Source organism: Lepus europaeus, chromosome 9 (genome assembly GCF_033115175.1).
Source record: "Lepus europaeus isolate LE1 chromosome 9, mLepTim1.pri, whole genome shotgun sequence".
NCBI lineage: Eukaryota > Metazoa > Chordata > Mammalia > Lagomorpha > Leporidae > Lepus > Lepus europaeus.
Window position 1 is genome coordinate 93,292,756 of NC_084835.1, and position 18,692 is coordinate 93,311,447.

The window sequence follows — 18,692 nt, forward strand, 5'->3', positions numbered from 1 at the left end:
AGGTCTTGCAGTGATGAGTAAGGGAGGCAAAGTTTGTGGCCAATCAGAACATTCTTCCCAACAAAGAGGACAATTTGAGTTAGAAGGGGATAAACTGTTGTGCATAACCCTGACTGACACCCAGGGGCGTGGACCAGTGTGTGAGTGTGTGTGTGAGAGGGAGGTGCGGGGGGGGGGGTAGGGGGTCCAGCCACTTTTTCTCCCTTGCTCCAGAGCATTCTAGTAAAAAAGAGAGAAAAGAGGTCGTCCGACCGAATTCAACCCTGCAGTGGGGTTGGCAGTGGCTGATGTGGTTGCTAGGGGGCCGCCCCCCACTCACCACCCAAACATTTCTCAGTTTCCCCCAACTCTCACAGAGAAGGGCATGCTCAAACTCAGCTGCCAGAGTTCGGAGTGACCTCTGCCTGGAGATCTGGAAGCAGAGCCCTCTGCAGATCTCCGTGAGTCTTCCTCAGTCAGCTGATGGAGTGCACAGCGTCCCTAAGCGTCTCCATTCTTCTCTTGGCCCGAAAAGCGGCCCTTCTGCAGCCCCCAACAGAAGCGCCCAGAGACTAAAAGTAACCACCACGTTTTGTAAGCACCGAAGACATCCCAGGTCGTTCATCCTCACCACCCGGATCAGGGAGGGAGCTGCGAGGTTGCCATCCGTGCCCTTCCCCGCAAGAGTCTAACTGTGGTGGATAACGAGAAAAAAATGACACGAGGACCCGGTACCTGCAAGTAGCTTAGTAAAACACAATACACAAAGTAAAACCAACCCTGGAAAGGAAGCCTCATGACCCGCTTAAAAGAAAGCAAGCAACCACGCTGCACCCAGTAGAGAGAGCCTACCACGTCGGCGCCTGGACGCGCGGCTCCCGCGACACTGCCCCTGTTGTGTCAGACAGTGGCGGTGTTGAGCCCGGCTGCCCGCGCCCAGCCGGAGGCGCTCCCCGCGGCCGCTCAGTCTCCGCCGCTGACTCCGACGCGCAGAAGCCACTGGGCCGCGAGGGCGCTGGGGAGCGCTAGGGGCGCGGGGGGCGGCGAGGGGCTCCCGATCGGCCGCCACCAACTGTTTCCCTCCTCCATCACGGCTAGACCCCGCTCCCTCCAATTGACCGAGATTCCCCGGGGGTGGGGAGGTGAGGGGAGCGGCCGCTCGTCGCTCTCCACCGGCTCCCGCCGAGAAGCGGCCCCGGGCCCGCGGGGGCCAGCCGCGTGGGCGCCGGCGCCCCCTCCGAGGCGGCTCGCGGGGTGGCGGTCCCCGCTCGCCTCTGCCGCGCGGCCGCTCCGATCCTCCCCCCCTTCCCCGCCCGCGCCCTCCCCCTTCCTTTCACCAAGACTCTGGGACTCGGGAGAGGGCGCGGGAGGCAGGCACACGGGCCCGACCCCACTCCAGCTCTCGCCGGGGACGCGGGCGGGCGGGCGGCAAGGGGACGCGGCGGGGGCGCGGGGCGGGCGCGGCCATGGAGCGGCGGCGGCGGCGGCGGCGGCAGCACTAGCGACCGCGGGCGGACGGGCGGAGAGCGGGCAGGCCCGCCGGGCGCCGCGGACCGAACTGCACAGCTCAGCAAAAGCGCCCTCGCCCTCCGCGCGCCGCCTCCTGCGAGCCCAAACCCAGCAACATTTTTAAAGCTCCAACCCATCCTTTGAAGACAAGGGGGGGTGGAAATAGCGTTGATCGGAGAGACGGGGATATATTTATATATTTATATATATATATATACAATTTTTTTTTGGCTCCTGCTAAAATTAGCCGGGCCCGCCGCGCGCCCGTGTGCGAGTGTGAGCGAGTGTGTGCGTACGGGCGTGTGTGTGTGTGTGAATGTGATTACTCCAGGACTCCTCGGGCTCCGGAGACGCCATTTTCCCCCTTGATATCTCTCTCCATAAATCGGTGGCGCGGCGGAGGCGGCCGCGCCGGGCGGGAAGCGCGGGGCCGGCCGGGGCGCCCGCCGCTCGCCGCCGCCTCCGCGCGCCCGGGGGCCCCGCAGCCCCCCGAGCGAGGGCGGCCCGCCCCGCGGCTCGCCGTTTGACAGATGCTCATCGCTATGGAGTTGCCGCAGCAGCACCTTTGGGGGCTCCGGCGAGCGACCGGAGCCGGGATCTGAGCGAGCGCCAGGGCCAGCGGAGCCGGAGCCGCCGGGACATGGGTGAGCACGCGCGGCGACCTTGCCCCGGGAGCCCCGGCGCGCAGCCTCCCGCCGCGCCGCGGGCCCCCGCACGCCCGGGCCCGGGGTGGTGTGTGTGAGTGTGTGAATGTGTGTGAGTGTGTGTGTGTGCGCGCGCCCTGCATGCAAAAGTTCACGTTGCCTCGCCTCGTCTCGCCGGGGCTTTGACTTTGCACCGAGCAGGAAGGGGCAGCCGGGGCCGAGGGGGCGGGATGCCGGTCCCGGCGAGTCTGCCGGGGAGGGGCGCGATTCCGGCTGGCCCGCGGGTGGGCAGCGATGCTGGCTCCATCCGAGTGGCCCGTTGGTGGCGGCGATGGTGGAAGAGTCGGGCTAGGAGCTCATTGAGTTTCGCCTAATCTGATCCCCCACCCCCACCCCGCCTTTGCACCCTCCCTCGGTCCTGCAGCCGGCTGCTTGGGCTGGCGTTGGTGGAGCGGACCCGGGAGGGGGAGGGGGTAGGAACATAGGAAAAGGGGTGGGAAGGCGGCAGGATATTTTTTTTTTTTTTTTTTTTTTTTTGCTTTCTTTGTAACTTGCAGGTTAAGTGGAGCTAGAGAGCTACATTGTAGCCTAGTTGGATTTTTTTTTGGGGGGGTGGCATGTATCAGAATCTAACGTGTCGTTAATAGAAAGAAGATCAGGCGAGAAGTGGTCCAGCCGGCGAAGGTTGGTTTGTGCTTGTGTCGTGGCTGTGTGTTAGTCTTTTCTCTCGGAAACCTTAATCAATGGATCTGAGTCTGTTGTGCTCTCTGGTTTGGGGACTCTGAAAAGACAGGAATTCCCTTAAAAGCAGACGAATGCCCTTTTGAAAGCACGCATTGTGTGCCCTGGGCTTGGGAATTAAACGGCAGGCTTCCCCCTTCGGTGGTTTCCAGGGGGAAATCGCTCCGGAAAGGGAGCCCTTCAGTATCGATTTATTGTTTTTGTCTTTCAAACCATTATCTCTTCGACCAAAATACTGTCTGAGAAGTTCCACCGAGACAAAGTCAGGGAAACTGGACCGCGCAGATCTTCAGCAAGATGGTGATGACGGTGATGCTGGTTTGGGTGTCTGTCTGTGATGGAAGCATTGTTGGGTAATTGCAAATTCTGATCGGTAGAGCATGCTGGTTCTAAAAAAATAAGTTACTGCTGAAATGCCGTCTGCCAGCCCCCTCCCCTGCACACTACCAGTTCCCCTCCTCCCCCCACCCACACCGCTTACTACGATTCTGAAATCGGATCCAACTGGAAATATTTTCATTGGAGATCGGAAAGTTGTGCCGTTGCAAGTAGGAGATGAGGCTGGAGGAACTGAGAGTGCGGCGAGGGAGCTCTTACTGCCTCCGGATGCTGCATTTTGTTCTTTATGTGTGTCCGTGAGTGCGGGATTCTGAGTGTCTATCAGTCTGAAAGGACTGTTGAGGGAAGGATTTCCGATTCGTTTCCGTTTCAAATAAACTGTCCTGATAATCTCAGGGTTGAGGTCTAATGCTAAAAGGGCCGTTTGTGTGTCTCTTTATGGCCGCAGAAACTCCCCTCCACAAGGGCAGGGTATCCTGGAATTCTAGAGCAGTGACTTTTCCTTCCCAGCCCCCTTCCGCTGCCCCCTCCCAGCCACACCTCTCCCCCTAAAGTTTGCCTGCAGTCTATGGTCTCTAAGGAAATACTGATATTACTTGTTTGTCTCTTACATTCTTTTTCCTTTTCATTCCTTCACCCTTCATCCTGTTTGTCTTCTTTTGCTGTAGGTTTGTACTAAAAGCTAATTTCATAGAGTAGCTGTCAAAAAGAAAAAAAAAAAAATCCCCGCACCCCTTGGGTCCATGCTTTTTGCCCTCCTGTGGTTCTCACAGGTAAATTCTTGGGTCCAGACCCAGACTCCTCTGCATTAGCAAGGTGTTTGCATTCAGTGGGGGCAGGGAGCAGAGATGAGGGGTTTGGAGAGGAAGGGTGTTGTCTGTGCAGGCCACATCTGCAATATGGGACAGACCTGGGTGCCCTGGAGTGCTTCCTTCACACACCCCAGTTGGATTTTGTTTGGCTGGGATGGGAAGGCGGGGCCAGCTGGCCAGGGGCATGTGAGGGAGGAGAAAGTTTGTAGCACTTGAAGATGTACCCAGTTTACACTCCCAGGTCACTCCCACCCCTTCTCCCTGATTTCTGTGGCTTCCACCCTCCTTAATTGCCTGGAGGAAGGGAGGGAAGGGTTATCTCTTCTGCTCTGACCTGGGATTCCCAGGTTTCAGAGGGAAGTTGAAGGTACTGTGCATTCAATGTATTGCCTGTTTCCAGAAAAGGGAATGAGAAAGGAGAGTTGGGGGCTGAGCAGGGAGGAAGATATCAAGTATTGTTGAACACGGAGTATTTGCAGGCTAGGGTGGGGTGTGTAGTGTCAGAAGATAGGGAGACCTGGTACTCAGAATGCTGCTTGGCACACGACCTTCTCCCCCATTAAGGAACAAAAAAGTCTTGGTCTTGAGAAGTTGAGTTGGTGTTGGAGCTGGGTTGTGGGAGCTGCTGGCCACTATAGTAACCTGAGCTGAACAGGGGAGGAGGTGGTGAGCAAGGCCTTTGGGAGCCAGAGGAGGGAAAGGGACTTGTCTCTCTTGGGGGTGGGGGTGGGGGGATGTATCACTGGGATAAACAAACCAGAGGTGGGGGAAGGGACCACTAGTAGTCAACCTAAGGAGGAGCATCCAAGAGGCAGCAGTATTGGCTGGCCAGGAAGGGGGCCACTTCTGGCTTGGCAGAAAATATCTACTGCCTTATATGTGCATGAATGGGCCAGGCAACTGAAGGGTTGTAATCTGATCTTTTGTATGCTAACATCAGAATGTTACATAGGAAGGCTGTGCCAGGAGGCCCAGTTGCAGACTTCCCAGAGGGGAATCCTGGCTGTGTCCCTGATGGAACTCAACATCCCCTGGTGCCTTGAAGCTCCTGGTTATGTATTTGCATTACTCATAGTGAGCAATACTGCATGGGATCTTTGTAGAGTTTAGGTGAAAATGATCAGTGGGGAGAGGCAGGAGAAGAACTAAGTGTGGAGGCACTTGTCTCTGGGTTCCTTGTTCTGTTTCTGCAGTTATCTTAACTTTGAATTCCATTAGGGGCAGAATCGATACTTCTCTGGCACAGAAACACAGGTCTAAGAGAGGAGAGTTCTCACAACGTGGTCATTATTTTTAGTTGTGTGTCCTCTCTGCCCTGATGCTTCCCTATAATATGCAAAAGAAAGAAGAGACACATAGCCAGCCTGATGGGACATCCTTTCTGGGTTCCTGTGGAGACTCTGAAGCTTGGCTGGGCCTTGGCCTCCCAGAATGCCAGTTTTTCCCTTGGAGACTTGCAGTTTTAATTGAAACCAGAAAGCTATTGAAGGCAGACCAAGCCAATGAAATCCTGTTTTCTCTGATGCACAGGAATGGGATTTTTTTTTTTTTTTTTGCTGATGGTAAATGATAATCAACACTTTCAGATTGCAGGGATTTGCCATGCCTTAAAAGTGGAAAGTCGTTCCATCGTTTATCCAGGGACTCAGTGTATGGGAAAGTCTTAGCAGGGACCAGAGGACAAGAGGCTGCTTCTGTCCCAGAGAGTTAGGCGGCACTGGGCTGAAGAAAGAAAGCCTCTTAGAGTTCTTACCACCCTTCATTTTGCCTGGTCCTTCAGGTCCTGTGAAGAAGGGACTAACACAATCCAGTTCCATGCCTATCCTATGGCATGTTATGAAATACGATGAGTTTCATCCAAGTTTTTGGGCCAGAGTTGGATAAGCACACTGTCATCAGTTTAGGCTTCTTTTACAGCAGTTTCTAAAGGCAACCTTGATGTTTCAGTAACTCCTTTTTTTAAAAATTTATTTATTTGACAGATAGAGTTAGACAGTGAGAGAGAAAGAGACAGAGAGAATGGTCTTCCTTCCGTTGGTTCATCCCCCAAGTGGCCACTACGGCCGGAGCTACGCCAATCCGAAGCCAGGAGCCAGGTGCTTCTTCCTGGTCTCCCATGTGGGTACAGGGGCCCAAGCACTTGGGCCATCCTCCACTGCCTTCCTGGGCCACAGCAGAGAGCTGGACTGGAAGAGGAGCAACCGGGACTAGAACCTAGTACCCATATGGGATGCCAGTGCCTCAGGTGGAGGATTAACCAAGTGAGCCACGGCACCAGCCCCATTGTTTCACTGACTTTGTGAGGGTGGACCTGGCCAGCTAAAGAGTTGATCAGTGCAGAAAAGCAGATGCCAATATGCCCACAATGTGGACTTCATGAGTGCAAGGGGATGATGCAACTCTTCATTTTTGCTCAGCTCTGAGTGTTCATTGCTGTTTTCACCTAGCATTCTATTAGATTTTGATGCTCCTTGATAAAGAGTTTGGGGATCATGACCTCAGATGACTGAGTCTAAGTTGATGATCCTTAGAGTTCTCATCTAGAAGTTTTGTAGATCTGAGCAGCTTTACTTTTAGAGATTGTGTGTCTGTGTGTGTGTGCTTTGTTTGTTTTACCTTGTAAGGTTGAAGAAAGATTTTCTAATGCTCTTTACCTTAGAAACCAGCAGTTGACTTCCTATTCTGTTCAGGGAAAATGATGCCAAAGTCAAATGAAGGATGGGTGCACAGGATCCCTTAGTAGGGGTGACCATGCCCTCTCTGGGAGCTGATATTGGATTATGTGCAGCAGATCCATGTGAAACAACCATGGCCAAAGCCAGCTGAGCTGACCCATCTTTCCCATGTGCTGGCCAGGGATAATGGATGAATGGTGAATAGAGAGGAGTTACAGAATTTAATCAGCTTAGAAAATCATTCCTTCATCCAACTTATCTTTTGCCTCAAAAAATTACTGCCTTTCACATGCATGGTATATAAAGTACATCTTTGTATCACATCCACTCCCTTGAGTATTGTAAGAAGGGAGTCCAGGTGAGCATTTTATCCCCTTTCTGAACATGAGGCAGTGGATATACTGAGTTGCTTGAAAGGATACAAGTTGCTAGATGACCTGGGGCTAGACAGCTTCAATAAAGTGTGAGGCACTCAAATCTGAAGTGACAACATCTGTCTTGGCTCTTATCCCCACTCCTTCCCAGTTAAATGACCCCAGAAAGTTATTCAACCTCTCTGAACCTCTGCAACCTAATCAGTAAAATAGGGATAAGGATGTTTACCCTGCCTGCTTCTCAGGTGTTGTCAGGATTAAATAAGTATAGCTGATTTATGTTATTGAATTCAGGGAGGAGTCCCATTCTGTCTGTTGGAAACCGACACATATCTCCTTGGAATGACCGGAAATACTCACAAAGGTCTGTTATGGTTGCAGTAATTCAACTGATTTGTGTATATACCTATGTCTGTGTTTATGGGAACATGTATATGTTTACATCTGTTGGATTATTCACTACCTACTATGCCGTGTGTATCTGAGACTCAGTATCTCTTGGAATATCTGGCTAGACTCATGGGTGTACTGGTCCTCAGGAAATGGTCTTTGAATTAAAAGTTAGGAAAAGGCTATGCCATCCCTTGCAATGACAGTATTACATATCAGAGTGCCCATGGTTCTAATCCCAGCTGCTCCACTTCCAATCCAGCTCTCTGCTGGTGGCCTGGGAAAGCAGTGGAAGATGATCCAAGTGTTTGGGCCCCTGCTGCCCATGTGGGATACCTAGCTGGAGTTTCTGACTCTTGGCCTTGGCCTGGCTCAGTCCCAGTTTTTGTAGCCATTTGAGCAGTGAAGTGGATGGAAAAACCTGTTTCTCCCTTTGTCTGTCACTCTGTCTTTCAAATAAACAATTTTTTTAGAAAACATTAAGCAAAAAGAAAAATCACACAAAAACAGAGAGGACAGGCTGGGGGGAAAGGTCACCATCATGGTTGAGCAGTGACTTTCAGGATGGAATTTCTGGCCTCATTAAAGAAAGAACTGGTAGTAGGGTTCCCTTTGTCCTAGCAAATCCAGTACACTCTTTGTAATAGGAGAGATCTTCCCAGTCCTTTTGCTCTCTGACACTTCTCTGCCCCTCCTGTCCTCCTTTCCCATGATATCTGGCTCACCCTGCCTGGCAGCCTGTTCCAGGCAGCCTGTAGTGTTCTCAAGTGAACCTCATTTTATGTAACACCATGAGACTCTGCTCTGGTCAGACTGGTTCCCTGGCTGACCCTGGGCACTCTTTCCCCTGCCCACCTCCACATCTTGGCTCTCTCTGTCACCTCCTATTTGGAAAGTGCCCTGACAGATCCCTTTTAACCAGCATCTCTACCTCTTTGGCCAGCTGGTACCACCCAGCTTCCTCAATGGGGACCTGCTGGAGCATGAGACCTGCAGCGTGAGTCTGGCAATCAGCTCATGCTGCTTGGCTGTTTGTTTCTTCTGACTCCCCAGGCTAACGGTCCTTGAAAAAAGGGGCCAAGTTGGCCCCACAAGGCCTTGCACAAGCATATGAACAATATCCTTTATATGAGTGGATCACAGAATTTATGTAGAGAGAGAATAATGACACTACATGTTATTTACTGTGTGCTAACCCTCTGCAATGTGAAGAAACACAGAAATCCTCTTAGAGTAAATATCTACTTACACGAAAGGCTTTTTTTTGGTGTTTTTGGCCATCTTTCAGGGGCAACTGCCCAGTCTGTTTTTCCCCCTCAGAACCAGAGTTAATGAAGTTTCACCACATTTGCATCCCTTAAGTCACCGACTCACTCATTCACTCAATCATCAACTATTTATTAAGTGCCTACTAGATACTCCTGGCCACTCTAATGTGTGCAGCTCTTGACTCTCTGTGAACATTCGAATTGTGTTTGTTGTCTACCACACTCACTGTGGCACTTGAACATGCAATCTTTGTTGCTGAAGTCCAAGTGCTTCTCCACTCCTTGGTGGCTGAGTGTGCTTGGCCACAATGTAAGAGAAGGCTGAGCAGAGCAGACATGAAGAAAATTCCAGAAGATGCTTAGGGGCGAGGCGGCAGGCAGGGCTGACCACCTGTTAGCATAGGATCTGGGAAAGTGTGTTGTCTTTCTGCTCCTAAGCTTGACTCATCAGAAAAAAAAAAAAAAAGACTTTGGATTAATGAGGGTGTCCCTTCTGACATTCTGTGGTCCAATGAGTCCCAGGCATTTTAAGGCTTTCTTAAAGCCCAGCCCTCCTCAAAACCATTTAGTGATATCTCCAAGAATGTCCAAAAAATTCCCCTGAGGATGAATGTACTTTGTTCAGTGTTTGATGTGGTTGGAAGAGTGACAGAAAGACAAGGTGGTGGCCTGGGGTAAACATAAGGAGGATCTCCCCAATTAGAATAGGAGAGTCACATGTGGAGATCAGGAACGGAGAGAAGGAGATGGTAAGCTAAGTGGGAAGACAGTGATTATCCATATCTCCTCCGAAGCCTGGCTGTCTTTGGTGAAATAACTGAGTTGATAGAAGAGAATTCTGTTGCTCCTGCTACCTGTGCTCAGTAGGCATCTGGAATCTCTGCTGGGGTCCCTCACCTCCCCTGTGAGGGGCTGGGCATCAATCCCCTAGCTGTATTTTTTTTAAAAAAAGATTGATTTTACTTATTTGAAAGGCAGAGTTACAGAGAGAAAGTGGAGATATAGACATTTTATCTGCTGATTCACTGCTGAAATGGCTGCAATAGTTGGGCTGGGCCAGGGAGAAGCCAGGAGCTAGGAGTTTCATCTGCACATGGTTCACTCTCTACTGCTTTCCCAAGCTCATTAACAGGGAGCTGGTTTAGAAGTAGGGCAGCAGGGACTGGGGCCGGTGCCCATAACGGATGCCAGCACAGGCATGAGGGTTAACCACAACACTGCCTCCCCTCCTTACGTGTATTTTAAAGAGCCTGAAAGTTGGGCCTGGGGCAGTGCTGCAGGTGTGATGCTCTGCTGCATCGTCAGAGCACCTGGGTTGCCCTGCCATGTGGATGACCTGTGCTCAATAATGGCTGGAGGGGTTGGTTAGTGTGTGGTTTTTTAATCAGAGGGAGTGACTCATTGTTTGTTTAAAGCCAGAGCCCTCTGTGATTTGGTTTGGGGTGGGATTAGGAAACAGGCACCTGGAAAGCCCCACAGGACTTCTGACTCACCTCGAAGCTCTCCAGGTCCTCCAGCCGGAGGAAGTCTCTGCAAGCTCCTGAGATGCGACAAATGACTTTTACCTTGGGGTCTTGTGAGGGATTCGGGACAAAAAGGACAAAAATGAGAAACAAGCAGTGATGTTAGCCAAAGTGAGTAAAACCACATCTGTTCATTATTCTTCCTGTCAGTGATTCACAGTTCTTCCAGTGGAAAGGAACTACTTGGCGTTTGAATTTGGGGCCAGAAGAGGTAAGGGGACTAGAGAGGCAGATTTGATGCATCTGACAGAGTTGCCTGAGAACCCTCAATGGAAGCAGTAGCAGCTTTGATGGACTTGAAGCAGAATAATGAAATGTGGGTGGCGAGCCGCGTGAAGTTGTTGGTGTCTGTGACCTATTGTTTTTTGAGCAATGAAATATTTTTTTCTTCAAAGTATTGATTAATAGTGTTGGCTAACAAGGGTGATTTGATGTGAAAGCTCTATGGGCCCTCTTTCCGCTCATCACTTTGCACTCCAGAGCTCCATTACAATCAGTTTTTAAATAGTCTCAGCATTTCAATTTGTTTGAGCCATGGTGCCTGGTACTCTTTGGCCAGACAGGTCTGCTATGAGAAGTGACTTTTGCTCTTGGACATGGGGCAGAATACCTGGAGAGACAATGCTTTGCTCAAATGGGAAGCTTGGGTCTGCAGCTTCAGTAGGAAGATGACCCAAAGTGGTCTGTTTGGTTTGTCAGGGAAGATTTCAATGAGATGTATTTGGGACTTTAAGAAAGAAGTGGAACAGGGGCATTCTTGGTGGGCAGCATAGCTTTGGCATAGGGGCAGAGGTGGAATGAAGTAAAAGTGTGAATTTGGAACTTCCCCAAGGACATGAATGATAATCACACGCTTGTACTGCATCTAGTTGCAGCAGGGTAGTAATGAAAATGAAGGCCCAGATGGCTGGTTTTGAGAGGTAGGCCACCATGGCAGGCACCTTGATGATGTGGGATATTCTGTCCATAGTGGGAAGCACAAAACCCAAGGTCCTGTAAATTGGATTCAATCTACATATCCAGTGTTTTAATTAAAACTCATCAACTCTTGTGACTCTTTGATTCAGCAACATCAGTTTGTGCATGGATGGTAAATATGATTGAGACCAGACTCTGAAGGGTCTTGTGGGGATGCCAAGAGATATAGAAATCAAAGTCTCTGCCCTCAGTCTGGGTGGAAGGAGACATAAGAATTCACAAGAACCAGTGGAGGGGCAGCAGTGGGCAGCCATCAGGCTCAGGGATCAGCATCTCTAAGGATCAGGTAAATCAGAGATGTTTCAAGGAGTCATTGGGACTTGAGATAAGGCTTGTACAGAGTGGGGTAGTCTTAGGTAGAAACACAGCAGCAGGGGAGATCTATTGCTTGGACATGAAGATGGGAGAAGGGAACCAATTCAATGTGGGGTTCTGAAGGATGTCAGGCAGCAGGACAGAGGTGATGGTGTATTACAAGAAACAGGCCAAGGCTGTGTCTCTCCTGAGCTGAGATGGGGAGCCATGACTACAGTCTTTTAAGGTGCAAGGAGTGCAGGCCTGATGATCTGTAGGCTGTGCCAGATTGAGACGTCCATGCAAACCACACAGGAAAGCAACCAGGCATCTGACTCTGCCACCTGCCTCTAGGTCCTCTCTTCTACTAACTCCAAAGTATGGGGTTTAAAAGAGGTATTTTTGATAAAAAAATAAGACTACCTATAAAGGCATTTCAAAATGTTTGTGGAAATAAAATATTAAAAGATTACTTTGTTTTGAAGCAAGACAACTTTGAAACCCACACATAGTTTTTTCATAATATGCATTTTCCATGAACTTTGTGAAGACTCCCAGTATGCATGGATTTCAGTTTTCCTGGCATCTAAAGAAGCTTATCTTTTAATTCCATTTTCCATTATTTTTTTAAATGACATTTTTGTTTGTTTGTTTGTTTGTTTTTTTGACAGGCAGAGTGGACAGTGAGAGAGAGAGATAGAGAGAAAGGTCTTCCTTTGCCGTTGGTTCACCCTCCAATGGCCGCCGCGGTAGGCGCGCTGCAGCCGGCGCACCGCGCTGATCCGATGGCAGGAGCCAGGTGCTTCTCCTGGTCTCCCATGGGGTGCAGGGCCCAAGGACTTGGGCCATCCTCCATCTGTACTCCCTGGCCACAGCAGAGAGCTGGCCTGGAAGAGGGGCAACCGGGACAGGATCGGTGCCCCGACTGGGACTAGAACCCGGTGTGCCGGCACCACAAGGCGGAGGATTAGCCTATTGAGCCGCGGCGCCGGCCTTAAATGACGTTTTTGTAGGCATTTGGACTGGGGCGCAGCTACTCTGGGGTGCATAAGAGCTCTGTGATACTGCTATTCATCTTCAGGAGTTTAATGTATAATTAGAGAAAGACTTACAGGGGTTTTGGTAACAATGCACTGTTTAAATGCTGGTTTAGGATAGTGAGAGGAGAGGCATCATGAAGGATGGGCTGGAGAGCTAATTTTGTTTAGCTCTTTGATATGCCTCACATCTCCTTTGGTGCAGGAGCACAAACATTTAAGTGTTGAATTACACTTCATGTTCAAGTGACAGTGAACAAAGCAATTGCTAAATCAGATGGCTGAGAAGTGAAGGAATTTGAATTAAGACTGAACAAATAGTTTGATAGAAGTTAAAGGGCCTTCTGGAATTTATTATCTTTTCCGTTATTTGGTTGATCCCCATTGCCTTCAAATTAGTCTGTCATTTGCATTCCCAACTTACAGTGTAGTGGAGGACCACAGCATAAGTGGCCATAAATGTTAGCTGTTGGGAGATTGGTGACATTATGGCTCAAATAACATTCAGTCAGAAAGGACTATATCCATGGTTTCAATAAGACCCTCAACTTTTGTTTTCTTACCTATAAAACATGTACATTTCTGGATTAAATCAGTAAATGAAACTAACTAAGATAACAAACTTAAGTAAATTAAAGCATATGAGATACAGGTAAATGGGATCATTTTCTGTATCATCTGGATCTGTCTGCCCTACTTGAACAGGAAATATTATGATCACAATAATTTCTTACAAGTCTACCATACTTAACCTTTCTGTCATTATTTTTAATATATTTTTTACTATTCTCCTTTCAAGATCCTGTGAAGACAATAGAAAGGGCAACTGAGAACATGATACCCAGAAAGGTTAAGTTACATGGAAGTCAGATAGAGCAACCATGAGGTTTTGGTAAAAAGCAGGCATCTTGATGTGAGAGTAAGATGCTTTGTTTGGAATCATACAGGCCTGGATTTGACTGTGGGTACTGTGGATCTGGCACAGGTGGTGTGTGTCCTTGAGCAAAGTATTAACCATACTGGACCTTCATTCCACATCTGTAAAATGAGGACAGGCTTTCCTGCACCATGGGGCTGTTATATGAATTAATCTGATAATGACCGTAAAGGGCATTGTTTGCATTTGCGTCCTCTTACACTATGAGAGTGCACTGATAGCACTGAGGAACACAGGCAACAAGTCGTACCAAAGCCAGAGCCAGCCTGCAGCCTTGAGGATTGGCCTAGCCATCACCGTAGAGATATTTCCCTGGGAGACAGGACTAAGGCTCATGTTGTTGTGCTGTATTGTTGGCTCCCAAAGGAGGCACTATTTTTGCAGCCAGAACTGGAACAGTTGATTAAGAGACAGTGTGCCCAACCTCAAGTCCCAGCAGTTTGATTGTGGTTCTCTTCCTGTCATGGAGATTCCCAAGCATGGAGACTGATGCTGTATGTGTGGATACTTGTGTTCAACTTAGCCAACTCAGCTGGGGATAACTTCAGAGCCAACAGGATCTCGTAAAGTGGTGGAAGGTCCCAGCCCCACCTTTGAATGCCTTCTGATTGTCAGGCTAAGGAGACAAGACTTAGTATCTAGTAAAGTAGGGGCAGGAAGGGGCCATAGAACTCATCTCATGCCAGCTCCTCATTCTAAGAATTAAGATAGAGAGACTCAGGTAGAAAAAGGAACTTGTCCTAGGTCAACCAAATACAAATGACAGAGCAAGGAATTGAGTCTGGAATTACTAATTGAACCCAATGTTATGTTCTCTTAAAGACAAACTGGGAATGGGGAGATAGCAATACTAAAATGACTGCAAAGCATTCAAGTTAGCAGGTAGACATTAACCTAGTTGTATGTTCTTCCCATTGTGTAGGGAGATGCAGGAGGTTTGTTTCCAGTCCCTCTTCAGAGGTTTACCTGAGATCTGTGAGAACGAAGTACTTAGACAAATGCTGACTTGAGTGACACACACTATGGGATCAAATCAAGTTTAACAACATCAAAAAAAGTGAATACTTACTAAGATGATTCCAGTATGTTTTTTCATAATTATTATCTCACTTAATCTTCAATTACTGCTCAAAACAACCCTTAAGGTAGGATTATTACTCAATTTCCAAATGAGACTTGAAAAGATTAAAAATGTTTCCCAAGAGTGCAATTACTGGATGGGAACGAGACTAAGTAAGCTAAACCTGTGACATAAAATCCATGATACTTCCATTTTCCTTTTCAAGGAGAGACAGTTTCTCTTGGTCAGTTACTCTGTGGGTTCATGATGCCCTGAAATATCTAGAGACACATTTAATACACAGCTACTTCCCTTCTGGAGCTTCCGCTCTGGTAGGAGAGGTAGACAAGTAAATGAAATACTGAAATACAGTTTGCCAAATGCTTGGATATTAGAATGCCCAGGGAAGTAAGAGCAAGACTATGTGTATATATCTGTTTTCAGTGTATTCAGGAGAACATAGTAGAAATGGATGCTTGGCCAGTCTACATGGATTAGGTGAAATCTGGCCCAGTTCTTGAAAGGTACCTTAGTGTTAACCCATTGGAGAAAGGAGAAAGGGCAGACCAGCCAGAGGCACCAACAGGGAAACATGCATAGTTGGACAAATCAGTGGGGTTGGGTGATCTGCAGCCCGTGAGGTGCTGCTGGAGAATGTGGTGGATAAGGACTCAGAGAATGCTTCTTGGCGGAGGTAAATATGATCAGTAAAGAATTATGCAAATGTTTAGTAGTTCAAAAAAGCCATGCAGTAGAAGCTTTGTCTTTTGCTGTAGACCACTGATGTATTTTCAGTGTGAGAGAACTGTGGTGTAGGGCTGCCTTTGCCATAGTTGATTGAAAACTGGGTAGGTGTTGGGTCACTTGATCAATTTGCCAGTGTTTATGGAGCATTTATTCTGGGTGTTTCTGCAGAAGTAAAGATTTTAAGAAATATTACTCAAGAGTCAAAGACACCTGAGTCAAATGGTGTCTGGCTGGCCTTTGACACAGCCTCTCACTCAGTGTTCACTATATGGATTATTTGTAGTGTCTCTCCATGTAACAGAAACTGTGCTAGACTCTGGGGACACAATGGTGAATACAATAGACACAGGTCCTAACCGTCAGTGGCTTACCATCTAGTGAAGGGGGCAGAACTAAAATCAAGGGTGGCACAAGCATTTATTATAAACTAAGTACTAGGAAAGAAAAATTCAGTGCTGCAAAGGCACAAAGCAAGGAGTTTTGTTTTTGTTAGTTAAGATTAGAGAAGAAATGTTTGGCCTTATCCTGACTTTTGAAAAGGCATTCACTAAAAGGGTAGGATGACAAGTCCAGGTGCATGCAAAGTTGTGTGGAAAACCACAGTGACTCCCCGCTAAGTACTGTAGAAGACATAGAGAAAAATGAATTAAAAAACTACCCTCAATGCCAAAGTCAATCAGTCTGTTGCCAGAATCTTACAAGAGATTCTTATAACTACAGACTGATGAAACTGGGTAAAAAATACATTTGTTCACTTATCTGTAACCAGGTAGAGTCACCCTCCATCCTTTTGCACCATTTTTCCCATAGATCAGAAATTTACAGTTTCTGTCAACTAGAAAAACAGAAAGTCATCAGGTCTACTGCATTAGCAACAAAAACTAAAGACTATACCTTCCCCCACATCATTCTACATATTCTCAAAGGTTACAGCTCTCAGAAAACAATGGGTAAGAATGAGTTGGAAATGTAGCAGAGAATGGACAGTAGGACATTCACTCTGGGAGGAGTAAAATTTAATTCTTCAAGTAAAGTTCTTACATAGGCATGAATAATCTTCATCACTGTGCATATTGTAGATTTCAGTTCTGAGTTTAAAGAATCTGATAGAAGAACTCCCTTTTCATTTAGGAAAATATTAGTGAATGAATGTCTGCTGTCAGTGGTGTCCTGATAAATGCTTAACACCCCATTCTCCAGATTTTTTAAACCCTGATTTGCAAAGTATGCTGATTTCTGTGTTGCAAGCATTCCCATCATGGCCAATTTTCAAGCTACCAATTTAAAGCCACTGGATGTGATTTCAGGGAGAGGTACACATGTTGGGAAGTCATAAGCCCAGAGAGCTAGTCGTAGCATACCCCTGTTTCTGTTCCTTGGAGCTGAGCTAACCCCTGACAATGGCAACAGCTCTAAGAGGAGGATTTGACTCACTTCACAATAGATGGGAGATAGATTAAAATCAGTCCAATATTTCCTCTAGTTCTTATCATCAAGGCAGCAGAAAAGAGATAGCATCCAACATGAGGACTGAAGAGCAGTCAAAATAAGGTAAAATTAATATTATCTTGAACATTATCTACTGTAACAGCCAAATGAGAATTATAGAAAGCTGTCCAACATCTTCAATAAGAAACATGACCCAATGGAACAGGAACATGAAGGGCCAAGGAGGGTGCATGCTGAGAAGAAAGACATCAGAGCCAGATGCAAGAAGGAACGAAGCCAATGAAGATTGCAGGGTACAAGACGTACAAGCGCAAAACCAGAAATCCACAATGGAGTCAGTAAAATGAAGGACCAGTGGAAAATAGAATCAAGTTGGTATAGTAGAATGTATTTCAGAAAGTGTGCTCTCCAACAATGCAAAAGGAATAAATGACACTAGTGGGAGCAAGAATGATAGAAATGGAAAACAGAGATGAGAATTCTCAACATGTGACTACAAGGAAAATTTAGAAGCCAGAATTATTGAATGGAATAAATAACTAGAGGGAATGTTCCAGGGAACATTCCAGAACTTGGGATCACCTGCATCTGTAGATCCTCAAGGCTCATCCTGTTCCATGAAAACTGAAGGGAGATAGAGTCACACAATACTTATTCTGTCATTAATAAAATGCTAATGTAATGGAGAATACAATCTTCAAATGTCCATATAGGATACACAATGTATCTAGCCTCTGTTTTCTGTTAGTGTAAGTGCTAGAAAACATTCTACAGAGTTAGGAGACAAAACGTTCTAACCTGAGAGTTACACGTCAGCCCAATGCCTTTTCCATGTGAAGATGACAGAAGTGCCTGATGTTGTGGGGATATGCTGAATGTAGAGCCGAGTCACACACAGGGTGAAGAGTGGGGGGAATCTGTAAATGTCCCAAATTAAACAGATGACCCTTCCTAGATCTGTGAGATCTGTCGGCAAGATCCTATGAGGTGCACAGGTTATGTAATTAATACTTTTCTGGTTTATAGTTAATTTTTACACAAATACATAAAAGTTGAATGTATTAATTTGGTGCCATGTGATGTCCTGATATATGAATACACTGTATAGTGGTCAAATCAGGGTAGATATATCTGTTCCGTCAAACATTTATAATCTCTTTATGGTAAAAACATATAAAATCCTCTCTTCTAGTTTTCCCAAAAATATATTATATATCATTATTGTCACTGGTCACCATACTGTGCAGTAGGGCACCAGAACTACTTTGTCTTGTCTGACTGTAACTTATGACCTATTTAGTCAGTCTTCTTCCATCTCTCCCTTCCTACTTAATTTTTGAGGATGAGCACAAAGTTCTACTACCACCCCCCCCCAAATTAATATAAAAATAAAGAAGTAATAAACATAACCTAATGAAGTAGGTCAGGAAGATTTCATTTTTATCATTTTGTTGAGACACTGAGGCTGGAATAGGGCCTATGAGGACTCCCACGTGGCAGAGTGAGTCCCAGGATTCACATATTTTAACTCCCATTGAAAATACAAAGGGCTTTGTTAGTTTTTCAATGTCGACCCTTTAGAAAGCACAGTCTGGCTGATGATGTCCTGCATGCAAATGGTGCCTTGGGAGCCAGGTGGATAGGAGAGGTAACCAATGCTGGGAAGCCCAGCTTCAGTTGATCTACTCATTTATTAATTCTGTCAGCCACATTTCTGGATGTTCAGCATGTGTTGGGTGTTGGGTTAGGCACTGGGATTAGAGAAATGGACAAAATGCAACTGATACCTGCCCTCATGAGGCTCAGAGTACTGCTGTTAGGAGAAGTACCTTGAAATTCAGAATTATAGGAGCTCATGGTCAAGGCCCTAGATGGCATAAGTGCCTAGACCAGGTAAAACCCAAACACTGGTTCTCAGGCTGCAGCAGTCAGAAGC

General features: G+C 47.3%; 1 protein-coding gene across 2 annotated transcripts in view; it reads left to right on the plus strand.

Annotated features, from left to right (window-relative positions):
• Positions 1-2,015: 2,015 nt before the first annotated feature.
• The window catches only part of SETBP1 (SET binding protein 1), a 393,524-nt gene continuing 376,847 nt past the window's right edge, over positions 2,016-18,692 (plus strand). The window contains exon 1 of one of the 2 annotated variants that reach the window (XM_062201596.1): positions 2,016-2,132. The gene's annotated coding sequence lies outside the window, so the exon portion shown is untranslated. Of the gene's footprint in view, positions 2,133-2,724; positions 2,817-18,692 lie in introns of those variants that run through there. The other variant, XM_062201597.1, reaches the window with a different exon arrangement.